Source organism: Chinchilla lanigera, unplaced genomic scaffold (genome assembly GCF_000276665.1).
Source record: "Chinchilla lanigera isolate Chin_1 unplaced genomic scaffold, ChiLan1.0 scaffold00017, whole genome shotgun sequence".
Classification (NCBI taxonomy): domain Eukaryota; kingdom Metazoa; phylum Chordata; class Mammalia; order Rodentia; family Chinchillidae; genus Chinchilla; species Chinchilla lanigera.
This window is the reverse complement of record NW_004955418.1, coordinates 8,162,371-8,177,811: the sequence shown is the minus strand read 5'-3', so window position 1 is coordinate 8,177,811 and position 15,441 is coordinate 8,162,371.

Sequence of the window (15,441 nt, the reverse complement as noted above, 5' to 3'; positions counted from 1 at the left end):
AGGCCATGTCTACAAGCTGGAATTTTAAGGCAGGAGATCATCCTGCAGTCTTGAGCTGAGTTTCTTCTTCCTCAGTGAAACATCATTTCTGTTCTTATGGCCTATCAACTCATCGGATGAGGCCTACTCACATTATCAAGACTAATCTTCAGTTAGTATCTAAGGGTTGTAGATGCTACCAATACCTACAAATTCCCTTCACAGTACTTACATTAGTCTTTGAGTAACAAGTTAGTATAAGATGACACATAAAACTGACGAGCATACTTAGGGTTTGAGAATGATGTTGATTTGTTTTTGAATTGCTTCTACAAGAAGTACATAATATATGAGGAAATGTCAAATTTCATAAAATCATTTTCATATATATGGCTCATGTCTATTGAGCAATGCTCTATGTTGACTATAAATGTTTTTAATTATAAAATAGTTTATACATACAGATTGTGTTATATACACATCTAGTAAGCATCTAGAATTTTTTAAAAATCCAGAATTTTATTGAAATTGATATTGACTTTTTAATACGTGAAATATTACAGATAAAACTGACTGTAATCTTTCCACTTCATTTCCTCTTATATAGATGAAGCTGCTGTATTTTGGATGGTGAGTTTCATTCATTTGATTGTTACATAATATAGAAATAATCATGTAGACAGAACTATATATGTAGGATGATATGATGTGATTTAATATAACTTATCATCATATGTAAATATTTTTAATGCAATATTTAAAAAAATTAATTTCTTTCCAAAGTAGTCATGTTGACATGGGTAAGTTTGTTTTGCTCACTTTAAAACTAGATGTTACTATTTCAATCTGTGACCCTGGAAGTCTTTCCCCAAACCACATTTCATGGAGTTGCTGATTTATCAGTTACAAGCAGAAAACACAAGGATTCTTTCACACATGTTGAGATTTTATCTTCAGTGTATAGCAACCATGTAACTTGCAAAACATTACTATAAACAAAAAAATGAATGATACATTTTCGTATATTTATTCATCATCCAGTCCAGTTTCCCTACGTGCTCATATTCATTTCTTTTAATTAGATTGTTGTGTTTACAAAATGTGGGATATTATTTTACATTTGTAACTACTTTGTACTTGGTTATTCCTTTGGGTTCTACTTTTTACGTTTACATCATTAATTTGCCTGCATTTTGTTATGGGATAATGTGTAGAGTAGGAACTATTTATCTATATCTGTAGGCAAATGTACCAGTGATAGTTACTGGTCAAACTAGAGTGTCCATTCCTACTAAATCAAAGCTATTCTTTCATATGTCAAGTTGATATGTGATTTGGATCTCCTTCTGAGCCTTCAGTTATATTAGTTTTGAATCTCTATACAAAAATAATCTAATTGTAGCTTGTAAGTATTTTTACTATGTCTCAGTATCTGCCAGGTCACATGAACCCTTTATCCTTCCCCCACAAACAAAATTTTCATACTCAAAATTATTGGTCTGTATTTGGCATTTTATTTATCCCTATAAATTCTTGGATTAGAGTCTGTAATTCTAGGCACACTTCTATAGAGAGTTTGAAATTTTAAACAATTTGAACATAAATTGAGAAAGACATTATTAATGTAGCTATTGTCCAATGTAGAAGTGCAAAATACACTTTTATTTATATTAATATTTCTATGTACACTAAAATAAACTTCAGAATTCCCTTCCTAAAGTTCTAGCACATATTTATTACTAATAAATGATTCATACATTTCTAAATATAGCATAAGTAACGTTCTCATATAGGATGTTTGATTTTATTCACAGGTATAGTTGTGCAGTAAAGTGTAATTCTAAGATATTTGTTGGTTGAGTTTCTGATGAAGCCTCTCTTCCTGGCTTGCAGAGAGCTACCCTTCCTCTAAGTCTTCTCCTGGGGTTTCTTCAGTGAATATTTCAAGAAAAAGCACAAAATCTATCTTCCTACCTCTACAGCCAGTAATATAATTAAGAGGGACCCGTCTTCATGCACATACTTAACTCTACCTCCACAAACCTGTCTCCAAATAGTATGATATTGATAGTTAGGACATTAACAGAGAAACTTCGTGTAGATACAAATATTCAGTTCATAACATTCTACCTAGCATTTCTAAAATTCACTCACTTCCAGCAGAGCAACATGTATTCCTTACTTCCAAGTAATTCCTCAAATCTTCACACACTCAAGCATGACATTTAAATTCTACAGTCCAAACTCTCCACTGAAGCAATGTCTCAGGTAATTTTGGTTACTATAACTAACGACATGAACAAGATGGTTTAAAGATACCAGGAATTTATATGTCATAGCTGTGGAGGCAGGGAAGGCTAGAATCAAGGCTCTGGGACGTTTGCTGTACAGTCAAAGCTCTCTTCTGGCTTCTCAGTAGTGTCGTCCTACGGTGGAGCCTGGCTTGATCCCTCAGGAGGCCTCTCTTATAAGGGCTGGGTCCTCATAATCGAATAAACTCCCACAAAACCCACCTCCTAATTTATGATTTGCCATGAAAATATACAGTGAACATATAAATTTTTAAAAATTATTACAACAAAGGTGATATTGGTATTAATTTCCCACAAAATACTCCTGCTGGCTTCCAACATACTTGTCCATCATCCCTGCCACTTTCTGAACCAAACTGAGGTCCTGTTTTCTGAACACCTTTACACATTTTTATCAAATATTGCAAATGCTGCTGCCTAGTGCAATTCAGTAGAAAGGAAGACTTGCGAAAACCTTCGTCTCACTCTTTCAGTGGTTCTGTCCCCACGCAACTTCTGGGTCTTCTCCAAAGTCACAGTGACCATGACATGTGAATGGTTTGAATTGATTCAGGATTCTGAGGTAGCCATGACAGCACAAGTAAAGAAGAGGGCTTTCAGAACTGTTTTAGAAATTGGCAAAAATGATGGAATAAATATGTTTGAAATGACTGGGAGTATTTTGATGAGCATTACTGGAAATATGTCTTTCACTGTAATATTTATTAAACTTCGACATTCACTGAGATTTTCCATCATAATACCTATATATTGTGTTCTCCTTAAGATTTCAAAGGAGGAATTATTATCAGATGTGCAGGTGACATCTGATGTGATGATCGCTAAATGATCCACATCTGAACGATTTTTGGGGTCAATTTCTCTCTCCCTCTCCCTCTCCCTCTCCCTCTCCCTCTCCTTCTCCCTCTTCCCCTCCCTCCCCTCTCTCTCCCCTCTCGCTCCCCCTCTCCCTGTCCTCCTTCTCTTTCTCCTTCTCTTCTCCTTCTCCCACTTCTTCCTCTTCTTCCTCTTCTTCCTCTTCTCTCTCTCTCTCTCCCCTTGTCCTTTTTCCTCAAGACTGAACCCAGGGTCTTCACACTGAGTTACATCCCCAGCCCTTTTCATGTTTGATTTTCAGACAGGGTCTTGCTAAGACTGGGTTCAAATTTGCTATCCTTCCTTAGCCTTTCAGAATAATAGGATTCCAGGACTGTGCCAACATGCCTGACATCATTTTGCCTTTCTGAAATAAAAGTGCATTTTAGTAGTGAAAAAATTCTGTCATTCTAACCTGGCAGTCAAGAAATCTAACAGATTCTTTTTCAAAAAATCTTCAGTCCCTTCAGATCAAATTGGTAAGTTTTCTGCTTGCACAATTTTATAATTTTTTCATCAAATTATAGTCTAACCACACGCTTGATGCTCTCTTTGGAATATACTTTCTCAGTTTTTTGCAATATGGATGGTTTAAGGATTTTCTAAATCTTCCAGTTTTGATTCATCTATGCTTATTTTTTCTTCCACTCATTTCTTCTTCTTCACATATTTTATTATAAGAATTTAGGAGAAATCCAGCCACTCCTTCAAAATTTTACTGAGAAATATCCTCCATTACACATCTAATTTTACTGCTTGCTAATTCTACTTTCTATAAACCCTAGAACACCATTTAGAAATACATACAAATCTTTTTGTATATAAATATACGGTAAGATTTTCACAAATCCTTTTTGAAGAAGTGCTTGAATTATTTTGAATTGAGTGATCTTTTTCAAATATTATATGAGCATCTATTTCTAGAGGATTATAGTAAAATAAAATTAGAGGAAACATCCTTTTTATATTCATAACCTGTCCACAAGAAATACAGTAATATAGTATATAACATTGATATTTATGCCTATGATTTTCAACTTGATTTTTTCTGTCCATCTTCAATATTTCTGGGGCATTATATTTTGTTCATACTCAGACATTTTCAAAGTATAATATTTGGATATTTCTGCCCATCTTGAGTGTTTAGAAGATAATCATTATGTTACAATTTTGTTTCTCTAATATGTTTGTATGCTGTTATTTTTCATTACATGTTTTACTTCTCCATTCTTTTTCCTGCCTCTTTATTGGTTTTTGTGTTGAACATGTTATTATTGCCCCTCCTTCCTTCGGTGTAGTCTTTCTTTTTTCAGTCTTTCTTTTAAGATTAGCCTTCTGTTACAACATACATACCTACAGCATGTTAAATGTTAAACTAGCCCATATATCTATGCTGCAGCCAAAATTATTTAAATCATCTAAAATTGTCTTATGTCACTGTCTAATTCTAAAACAGAATATAAATTTGTTTTCCTTATTCCTCATCTCCAATTATTTCATGGTAATGTTGTATCTCTATAAAACTATTTGTCTTCAGAGATTATCAGCCTATAGGAAGAATGTTGACACTGGATGAATTCTAGCCAAAGTGAACTGCGTGGATATTGGCACCAACAAGCCCTTTTAAAAGCATAGAGATATCATTATCCACACTGTCCTGCATACTTAGAAATCTGAAAAGTGATTAGACCATTTTCTTTGTGTTCTTTCCTACCACAATACAAAAAGGATTAGAAAACAAAAGAACTTTCTATTCCTTCTTGAGACTTATCCAAGTTTTTTTTCACAGTAAAAGTTGCATTGATAGATGATAATAGAAAAGTTATATAGTAAAACAAAATATGTGAAATAAAAAACAGCCTGTTTTTAATTAATTATTTTAAAAATCTACTTGTCCCTCTTCCAACTGCCAGATTTGTTTTTCAAAAATAAATAGATAAATAAATAAACCCCTACATTATTAAACCATAAGTGTGTGTGTGTGTGTGTGTGTGTGTGTGCGTGTGTGTGTGTGAGTTTATATGTGCAGAATTATTAAAGGGAAATTTGATACAATTTTAATTCTAAAAAATCATCATGTTAAAAGAAAGGATCTTGGTTTTGGTGTTGGCTTTAAACAAATTAAATCATGTAATTTTGAATGAGAAGCCATTCATGTAGTCAACCATAAAAACAAGAAATGATCATAATTCCTCAGGTTGGAATTATAGGAAAATATAGGTAAGCTTAAATCTTTTATCAATTCATGTTTGCACTGCATGATGATTTTATGCCTAATGGGACTCTGGTTTTTCTCCAGTACCGGGAACCGAACTCACGACCTTGCGCTTGCCAGGCAGGCGCTTTGCCGCTGAGCTAAATCCCCAGCCCCCCCCTAATGGGACTCTGGACCATGTACCTAACACATCTTAATTCTTTTTTGTCCCCTTTTCCTTCCTTCCCTCCTCCTCTCTCTAGCTCTTGAGCTCCCTCCAACTTGAGAAAGCTCTGTCTCCCTACTTTCCATTATATGTCTTTTATTTTTTAAAGCAGTAAAACAACACAACTTATTTTTGTTTATTTGATCATGTCTATAACCAACCACCAATGGTGTGATTATGTTCCTAGTTTTGAATGAAAAGGCAATGATAACCTTTATTTATAATGTAGTTGTAAGGTTGGAGTACTTAGTTCAAAACCATTAGGAGAATTTTATTTCCCTTGATTTATTTAATACTTGAACACCTACTCTGCACAAAACCTGTCATAGTCGGGATAGTGCATTCGGGGATACCCTATCACCAAGTCCATAATGAGATTTGTTTGCTGTGATGGGTAATATTCATTGTCAACTTGATTGGCTTGAGAAACTCCTGGGAGATTAGTAATGTTCATTTCTGGGAGTTTATGGCTATGTCAAAGGTGTATCACCATCAAGAAAATATATGATCACTGTCTCTTTCCTTTCTGATACTGGTTCTCTGCTCTGCTTCCTGGTTGCAATGAATTAAGCAGCTTTACTCTGCCACACCCTCTGTCATGATATTTCTGCACTGGAGTCGCTGACCACTGACTGAAGTCTCTGAATCCGTGAGCCAAATTAAGCCTACTCCTTTCAATTGCCATTGTCAGGTATTTTGTGCCAGCAATAAAAAGCTGTCCATTTCATCTCTGTGTCACCAGTCTTTATATTACCTTTCTGATGTAAGATGAGAGGACTTTTTAAAGTTATATTTTTAAAAGATTAAAATACATACTATTCTCCTTCCTGAGTATCCATGCAAAATTTTTCTGTTGTTAAGTTCCAAGCTTCTGTTGTAAAACTGATACCTTACATCCTTTAAGGATTCATTATCATGGGGTTGAAAATAGAGATAAAAAGGGCCAAGTATAATGTGAATAGTTTCCAAAACCATGAATGGTTCAGTGAACTTATAATTTTTTTTGTCTCTCTTTATAGTCCGTGCTATTTGGGACCAATTTTTGTGGTTTCATTTGGGCTTTGTGTCTAATTCGAATGCCAGTTGGTAAGAATGAAGAAATGAACCAAACCCTAGAGAAGTTTCCAAACCCACAGAGCTGAGCAAAGGGTAGGGATTTTATTTTGAGTTTCAAGTTTCCTAGGGTTTCCAATGAAACAAACGAAAGGCAAAATGCAGTGGACATGACATTTGTGAACAAAGACCAATATAAAGTTGGCTTTGACTGCCTCAGTGGTTGGAGCTACCTTCATCTTTCTGCAAGAGAGTCTGATTTTCGTCTTTATCTGTTCTCACCAGGAATGAGCAGTGATGTTTCATTTAACCATTTTAAAAGCTTAAACTTTAAAACAAAAGTTCATTAACTCTCCTATTTACTTATCAAAATTACTTCAAATGCCTTTTTCTGTTTGGTTTTCTCTACTCAAAATCCTGTTTTTCCTCTTGGTTTCTTTTAGTCTAAAATATAAAATTACTAAATAGCCAACAATTTCATAAAATTTGACCTGTTAGGTTTTTAAACATTAAAACATTATTTTAAAACAGATTAAGAAAGTGTGATATGATGAAAAATCAACACAGAGTCCACCATATAAATGTGCTCACACTGTAGCAGTTCACCCTCCTAATAAACATTTGAAAGCTAATGGCCACACATTGAGCACCTATAGTAATTTTAGAGGCCAAAGTTAGCTTGTATCAATCTCATGGTGTCTCAGTAAACTTACTATTAAAATATTTGTACAAGCTTTTCCTTTCTTGATGTATACATTTTTGGTTTTTTTTTTTTTTTTTGGTTTTTCTCTGGTACCAGGAACTGAACTCACGACCTTGCCCTTGCCAGGCAGGCGCTTTGCCGCTGAGCTAAATCCCCAGCCTCAGAGATATACATTTTTGTATAGCATTTACTTAATTTAAGTATAGAGCCTAACTCAAATTATGTAGTTTTAGCATATACATTTCATGCTTGCTTATTTTATAAAAATGCTGTTATGGGTTTATTTATCTTTAGCTTTCAGATGGTGTTTATGACACTTATTTACATATAAGAATTAAATTATTACACATTATAAATTAAAATTAAGGGAGACTTTTGCTTTCTTTCATATGATTGCAATGGCAATCAGAAACACACAAAAGATATCCAGGATTTGGGGGCAGATTTATTTACATCAATGGGGAATGATTAGGACCATTCCAAGAATGTCAGACCATGATCTCTGGTGGTCCGGGACTTATATGGGATAGCAAGCAGGAAGTACAGAGGCAGAATTGCTTGTCAGTTGGGGATTGATTTATACAATGTGCATAACAGTGACTAGCTCTTTCTAAGAGACAGAAGCAACCCAGACTATAACAGGAACTGTCACCTGGGCAACTAAGAAACTGAAGCATACTGGCTAGGGGGAGCATTTTTTGTTACATGTCTAATATACATTATTTAGTCTATATTTCATATATACATATATATATATAAAATCAAATGATGCAATATGAATCCTGAATACAGTGAAAATATGACATTTAATTCTTATATGTCAAAAATTGTATTCTGTCTAATGCATGAATGAAAAAGTTCCCTATTGATGCATCTGGTATAATCTGTAGGAAAGAAGCCTTAAGAAAAGAAAGTATCTTCCAGAAACTGATCTATCACATTTTGGGTTAAAATCAGTGAGTTATTGAAGACGGTACCCTATATCATTTTAGATACTACAAGAATACAAGAGAATTAGGTGCAATAATTTTTCCTAATGGCTGACTCTATCTTTCTGTCATTTGAAACTTCGTATTATGTTGTGTTCTACGAGTTCTTGTCTCTGCTGTAATTCTGCAAGCCCTTGTCTCCTTCATAAATATCTCCAATGCTTATAATTCACATACTGATATAATATTCCAAAATGTTTTAGATGAGATAGTTTTGGATTAGCCCAGCCTATAGTATATTCTTGGAAAGAATCTCCAGATACAGATGGCCCCATTCCAATCACATTCACCAAGCCTTACATTATACCTATGACAAGTTAGATTTATACATCAGTATTCTTTGTTGGTCTGAAATTTCCTGTACACAAAATATTTTCATGAACTCACTGTAGACCAAAAATAAGGTTTTTCCATTAGAACATTGTGATGTTTAACATTTGGTGTCACAGTTGATTCACTGATTTAAGAAATAGAAGTTATGAATATGAAAGTGGAAATTTTTTGTTATGCTGCCCTTCAGAGAGACAGTATTTTCTTCAGAAAAGGTTATAATTATACTGTACCTCACTTTGTTTTTCAATCTATCTCTTAGCAGGAACTTTAACTTGTCTTTGAGGCCTGTCAAATAAACATAAACACACTTTGCTTTATAAAATTCTTTTCAATTTAAAGGTCAGTTTGATGGTTCAAGCCATGTCTTATTATGTATCCTACTGAAAACATAAGCTGATGGTATTTTCAATAGCAGTTTTAAACTTTACAAAATACACAAATATTTTCTACAAACATAAAAACGTCTAAATGATAGCAATGAAATATTCAAATAAAAATATTTCAAAGAAAACCCAGTTTATTTGTGTTCTTTATATTTTACTACAATCCACTCTGCTGCATTTTCCAAAAGCCTAATTGAATCCAATTTCTAAATTAGCACAATTACCATTTTTGTTGATTAAATACAGTTTGTATTTTAAACAAGTAAGCATTTATATTATATCAGATTTGAATAAAACTCAATTATGTAAAAATGTTGAAGAGATTTTTATGTCTATTATAAAATACTGTGAAAATGAAGCAAACCTTGCAAATTCAAATACATTATAGTATAACAGGCTCAAAAATCAGCATAAAAGTCACCACACTGATTTTATAGAAGGGAAATCTATAACTGAAAATAGAGGTACACAAGACTCTCCCAATTAGCTAATGTCTGCTTTGTAGTTTTTAAATGAGATACAGGATGTAAATAAGCTCTCAGATACACTATGATTTTCAGAGAAATATTTTTTCTGTGCAAGTCCAGTGTACAAATTTAAAGCATAAAAGTATGAGGCATATATATATATATATATATATATATATATATATATATATGGCTGATTTCAAAAATATCTGAAGGAAAGACATATCATTTGGCAGAATTCACCTGATTGTCCTATCAAATGATCCCTCAATTTTTGTCCTTCTTCACCTTTATCACCTTCCTAGTTTCTGATTCTTTAATAACACTGTGATTAAGGAGTAACTTCTGCATTTTTGATACCTTTAAAAAGTAGTGTGGTGGTCCTGGACTTTAAACAAATTAATTAATTTCTATTGACATTATTTGAAACTCATCAAAAGGTTTTAAGAAAAATATAATCTTTTGCACCATATATGACCAAGATATAATCAAGTTTGATGGATATATGTACATGTTATACTTGCAAATGTTGGTATAAACATATATACAAAAGATGTTTGGAATTTGGTACTCACTTTACATTGATATCTTACAATTTATACCTTATGTTATGAGAATATTTTTCCACATTCATTGAATAATAATGCTCATTACTGCAATATTCATTTTCTGTGGCCCAAGGATAATGTCATACCTGCTTATAATGCAATTTTAAGAGTAAAATTATTAAATCAACCACATCATCCTCTAATAAGGCAGTTGGCCATAATTTAGACTTTATCAATTTTAAAATTATATTGTCCATAATAACTTAAATTTTTGGATGATACATAATGTCCAGCTTTCATATGTGTTCTGACTTCCTGAATCTGAAAGACCTGCAGGTCTTCAGTCTCAGTATATTCACAGTGTTAAACGCTACATAAGAGTTATTTGGTAAAATAGTTCTTCTAGTTTGAGTTTTATTATTTTTCTTTTCCTTTCTTTCTTTTTCTTTTTCTTTTTTTTTTTGTCTTTTTGAGACAAGGTCTTGCTATGCAGTTCAGGTCAGCCTTGAGCGCACTTTGTAGCCCAGGCTGATCTCCAACTCACCGCCATCCTGCTGCCTCAGCCTCCTGAGTGCTGGGATTACAGGCATGCACCACCACACCTGGTTTATTTTTCTCATAATTAGGTTGTGCAGTTTAGACTGGGATGCCACAGAATTGATATCCCCAAGTGATGTGTTCTTCTCAGTGTGTAATATAATGCATAGCATGACTGCGATGTTTCCTTTATAGGTAAATATTAATTCAGAATCCATTGGATGTTTTTCTGCAAATTTCTAAACTTTCTATATATTGTTTATCTTTTTCTAATTGATAAATACCACACTTTGAACAAAATGAGACCACATAAGCAATTCTCAACTCTCACACTTTCATAGAATCTGTGATAATTTCTGTTTGAATTGTTAGTGGTAATATTTGGCACTATACAGTGATAATTCTTCTACATTTCCTACATGCTGTCATAGGCAAATCTGCAGGTAAATTCCTAGGAGTTAGAGGTAATTGTGTTTGTAATTATCTTTGCTATTACCAAAGCCCCATTCATGAGGAGGACCTCGCCAACAGATTGCATTGTTATCATTTTCAATTTTGCTAATCTGATAGAAACAATCCCAGTTAGTTTTCATTCAGAATTCTCTGTTGCGAGTAAGGTTAAACATCTTTTCGTAAACAATGTGCAACAGAAACATGAATGAATTCTAAATGAACTCACAAATCAATGCTGAATCTTAAAAAATCATACTTTTGAAAGTAATGAAGCAAACATAGAGGGCATTCTATATTATCCCATTGTATAAATCACAAGATACATCAAAAGTAATCTATGCTATTGCAAGTCAAAGTAGTAGCCGTCTTCATCATACTGCAAGTACTACAGGGGACAAGAATGGTATTTTCAAGGTACCAACGCTATGTGGCTTCTTGATCTGGATACTTGTTACAACAACATATGTAAATGATGACAAGGTACAACTGTGTCATGTACACATTTCTGAATGCATATTTCAAATACTTAAAATTGGGCTTAAGAATGAAATAATTACTACATATAATGTCAGATGCACTATCAAAACTGAAAGCAAAAGATGACAAGTCTTACTCTTAAAATGTAGGTTGATTTGTGAGAGATGACTAATATTTTAAGTTGTTACTGCTTCACAATATCATAGAATAGTATTGTTTTATAGGTTGTATTTATGGAGTTTAAAAAGGAAGAAGCTTTGCCTTGTGGAATTGAGGTATTTGAATTTTGCATTATTTTTTGAGATCGGAAAAAATAACTGGGAACACCACCAAGGACACTAATGACAATCTGAAACAGAATCATTGATGGGGCCAATTTAATTCTAAGAAATGACAACTATATGGTACAGTTTTTTGTTCTTGATACTGTTCCTTGTGGCTCATAATTCCAAACTCCAAGTTATAGTTTTATTCCAAATTCTTTCACTAGTTTGGAACAGATGACAAAATAAGGTGGATTTCTCTGTGCTCTAACATGTGTTTGTATGTGTACAGGTACACTTTTAATATTCTCATTCTTATATGAAAGTGAATGTAACACTTTTATTTTAAAGAGACTATAAAAAAACCCAGCAAAATAACAGTAACGTAGACAAAACCAAAACAAAGTAAAAAACAAAAAAATGAGACAGGGTTTCAAAACAGAATGATAGAAATTAACAGTGGGTATTATATTACATATTGTTATCTACAACAAAGTTGCTCAAATTACCAGATGTAAGAATGCAAGATTGATCAAACCATCAAAGAAAATAAAGAATAATGAAAGAAAACATTAGAAATAATACAGAATTTCACTAGACGAGATGGTAGGAATTCACAAATGGTTGTTCTAGTGCATACTGCTGGCTTCAAATTAGTTGTTCAGATTATCAGAGTGCAAAATTGGTCAAAAAAATTGATGGGGCGTGTGTGTATGTTCACCTCTGAGTGCTATCTTCAATACTTCTGCCCAATCTAAACACCAGCTGCATTATATGAAAATCATTGTTTACCTAATATTTCTGTTTAAATAAATTCACTTACATGAGATTTAAATCAATATAAAAGAAGATCCTATGCAATAATAAGAAACATCTTTTGTCATAAATAGGATGTGCTATTAAATAACTGTGATTTAAAAACCATAGTATTATTAAACCTTTGAGCCAAAGGATGGACCTGCCTCTTTGTGGCAGATTGACAACTGGTGGTCAACTTATAACATCCAGCTGAACTGAATAAGCATGGCGCTGGGAGTGGGAGGCCCACCTAACGACAGTTGCCAGCAGCATAAGAGGCAGAACTGGAGAAGAGGAAAGGCTGTTGGGAACTGGTAGAAGCTGTGAGAAGCTGTTGGTTCTTTTGAAGGAGATTTTCATCCTGGCTTTCCTGATGAACTTGGCTCTTTTCATCTTCCGAGGAGCTCTGGTGCTCTCTCTGAGCATCGCTTCCTGGCTCTGGAGGGTAAGATGGTACACTACTGAGTCTCTGGGAGAAAGCTTGTCACATTGGCTTTCCTGATGGGAACTTAGCTGTCCTGATCATCAGAGGAGCTTGGGACCTCACTGTTGCTGAGGATGGCTGTGGTACTTTTGAGGGGAGCTCTGATTCTTATTTTGAGCATTGCTTCCTTGTTCCAGTGCGTATCTCTCAGCCAGCTAGCACACATCCTTCATCCCTCTGGCACAGACTTTCTAGATTCCACCACTGACTTTTGGGCCTTCCAGCACAGACCCATGAAACAGGCCTGCATGAGATATTGTTATGGGCTCTAGGCTGCCAGTTGGACTTGTGGGAGGCACTGTTCTGAGTTCTAGGTCTTCAGCTGGACTCATGCAGGATATTATCATGGGATCCAGGCCCTCAGCTGGATGCTTCGGTCTTTGATGTGTGTATAGATTTCCTGCATTCTCTTGTATAAGGTTCTTGAGGTGATTATTATAAATAATCTTATAAAATATGTGTCCTGTATTATATTGTTCCCCTTGCAAAACCCCAAAACCACAACACTCTGTTACCAACGTATCAAGCAACTTACTCCTGAAATTTATCAACCACAGCTTTAAGTTGAGAATATTTCTTGAAAAGGTTTGCAATTCAAAAGAAAATAAAGTGATCACTATTTACTTATGTTTTATTGACTAATGTAAACAGAACCTGAACTTCTCCCTGCTCTTTGCCGTTTGCAAGTCCCACGCATTGCAGAGCTCAGTTCCCACATGTACTCCAAGATTCACGTGCGTGAACTTCTGCTTGCCAGCGTGCCTTCCAGCTGGCTGTTCCATTGTAATCTTCAGTTTGAGTTTTGCTCTGAATACCTGGCTTTCTGCCTTTTCTTGTTGCACGGCTTCGTGCTTTTTGGTCAGCCTTATGCCCCCGTGGCTCTTCCAGTCTTAACTTCTCTTTTCTGCTTCCTTGCCCAGTAGCTGCTGCTCAAAGTTCTTAAACTGAAGGTCTGGCCATGTATCTGTTAGCTCCTTTCTGGAATAGAATTCTCAAAGGTACAGGAAATAAATGCTACAGGAAATACAATTGCTGAAATGTATGCATAGCATTTATCGAGATGGTTTGTTTTGACAGAGTCCTCAGCCTTAAATACTTCTAGGCTTTAGTTTCTTTTCTTTTTTTTTTTTTTTTTTTTTTTTTTTTTTTTTTTTTTTTGGTTTTTCTCCGGTACCAGGAACCGAACTCACGACCTTGCGCTTGCCAGGCAGGCGCTTTTGCCGCTGAGCTAAATCCCCAGCCCTAGGCTTCAGTTTCGCTTCTATCTTCCCAGTCTATTGGCTTCAGGAGCAAGGGAAATTTTATACAGAGTGAAGATTAAAAAAAGGGTCATGGATAATTCTTAGAATCAAACCAAAATAACAGTAGGTAGCTATCATTTTCTGCTTCACTCTGACTTTCTCTATGGGGAAGATCTTCGGTGTGGTACCCTGAGTCCAGTGGAGTCAACGGCAAAGGCAGAGAAAGCTCTGCTGTTGGCAGCACGACTGTCAGTGTCACTAAGGGAAAATCAGTCATAGGGAATGGGTACTTCAGAAAAAAAGGGGAAAACAGAATTCTCACTCTTAATCTCAAGTAGCTAAAAAAGTGAAGGGAAGAAAGGAAATATTAAAAGATCAGCTGACATGGAGAGTATCACAGTCTAAATAAGCCAAAATTCTCAAAAGTTCAGTCCATGCTAACATATGCACCAAAGAGAAATCAACATGCCTGAGCCCTTGTTATGACTCCTGTGTTTTTATGAATGAATGATATATTTTAGAAATGGCAAATGCATGGAACATGATTTTCTCCCATGCAAAATTTCCAGTCTCTGTGATTTATTAGGTGCTGTTCCCCAAAGTTAATTGAAAACTATTTCAAAATATATTCAAAAACTATGTAAATGCAAAACAAGTTAGAGTTCAATGAAGAAAAATATTATTCTGTATGTAACATATAATATGACAATTTAGGAAAGAAACATAGTTAAAAGTACAATATACAGTTAATAAAACATATTGTTATGATAACAACTACATAAAGGTTGTAAGAGCTAACATGAAATCAGGATTCCTAACTTTCAGATTACTTGTTATTCAAAATCTAGTGTTGTTACTGGACTTTGTCTTGTACCAACTGTAGTCATTACTCTACTTTAAAAAGAAAATGACCTGTTTCTATAATATCAAATATCAAATGTATTGCACAGTGAAAAACTATTGGTGTAGATATCTATCTATCATCTATCTCTCTATTTCTCTCTATCTATCTTTTCTGAGTTTTATGTTCCTGTATATGTGTGATGCTGGGAATAAAATGCAGGCATGCAGGGCTTCTGGCATGGTAAATAGGTGTGTGTGTGTGTGTGTGTGTGTGTATATATATATATATATATATATATATAT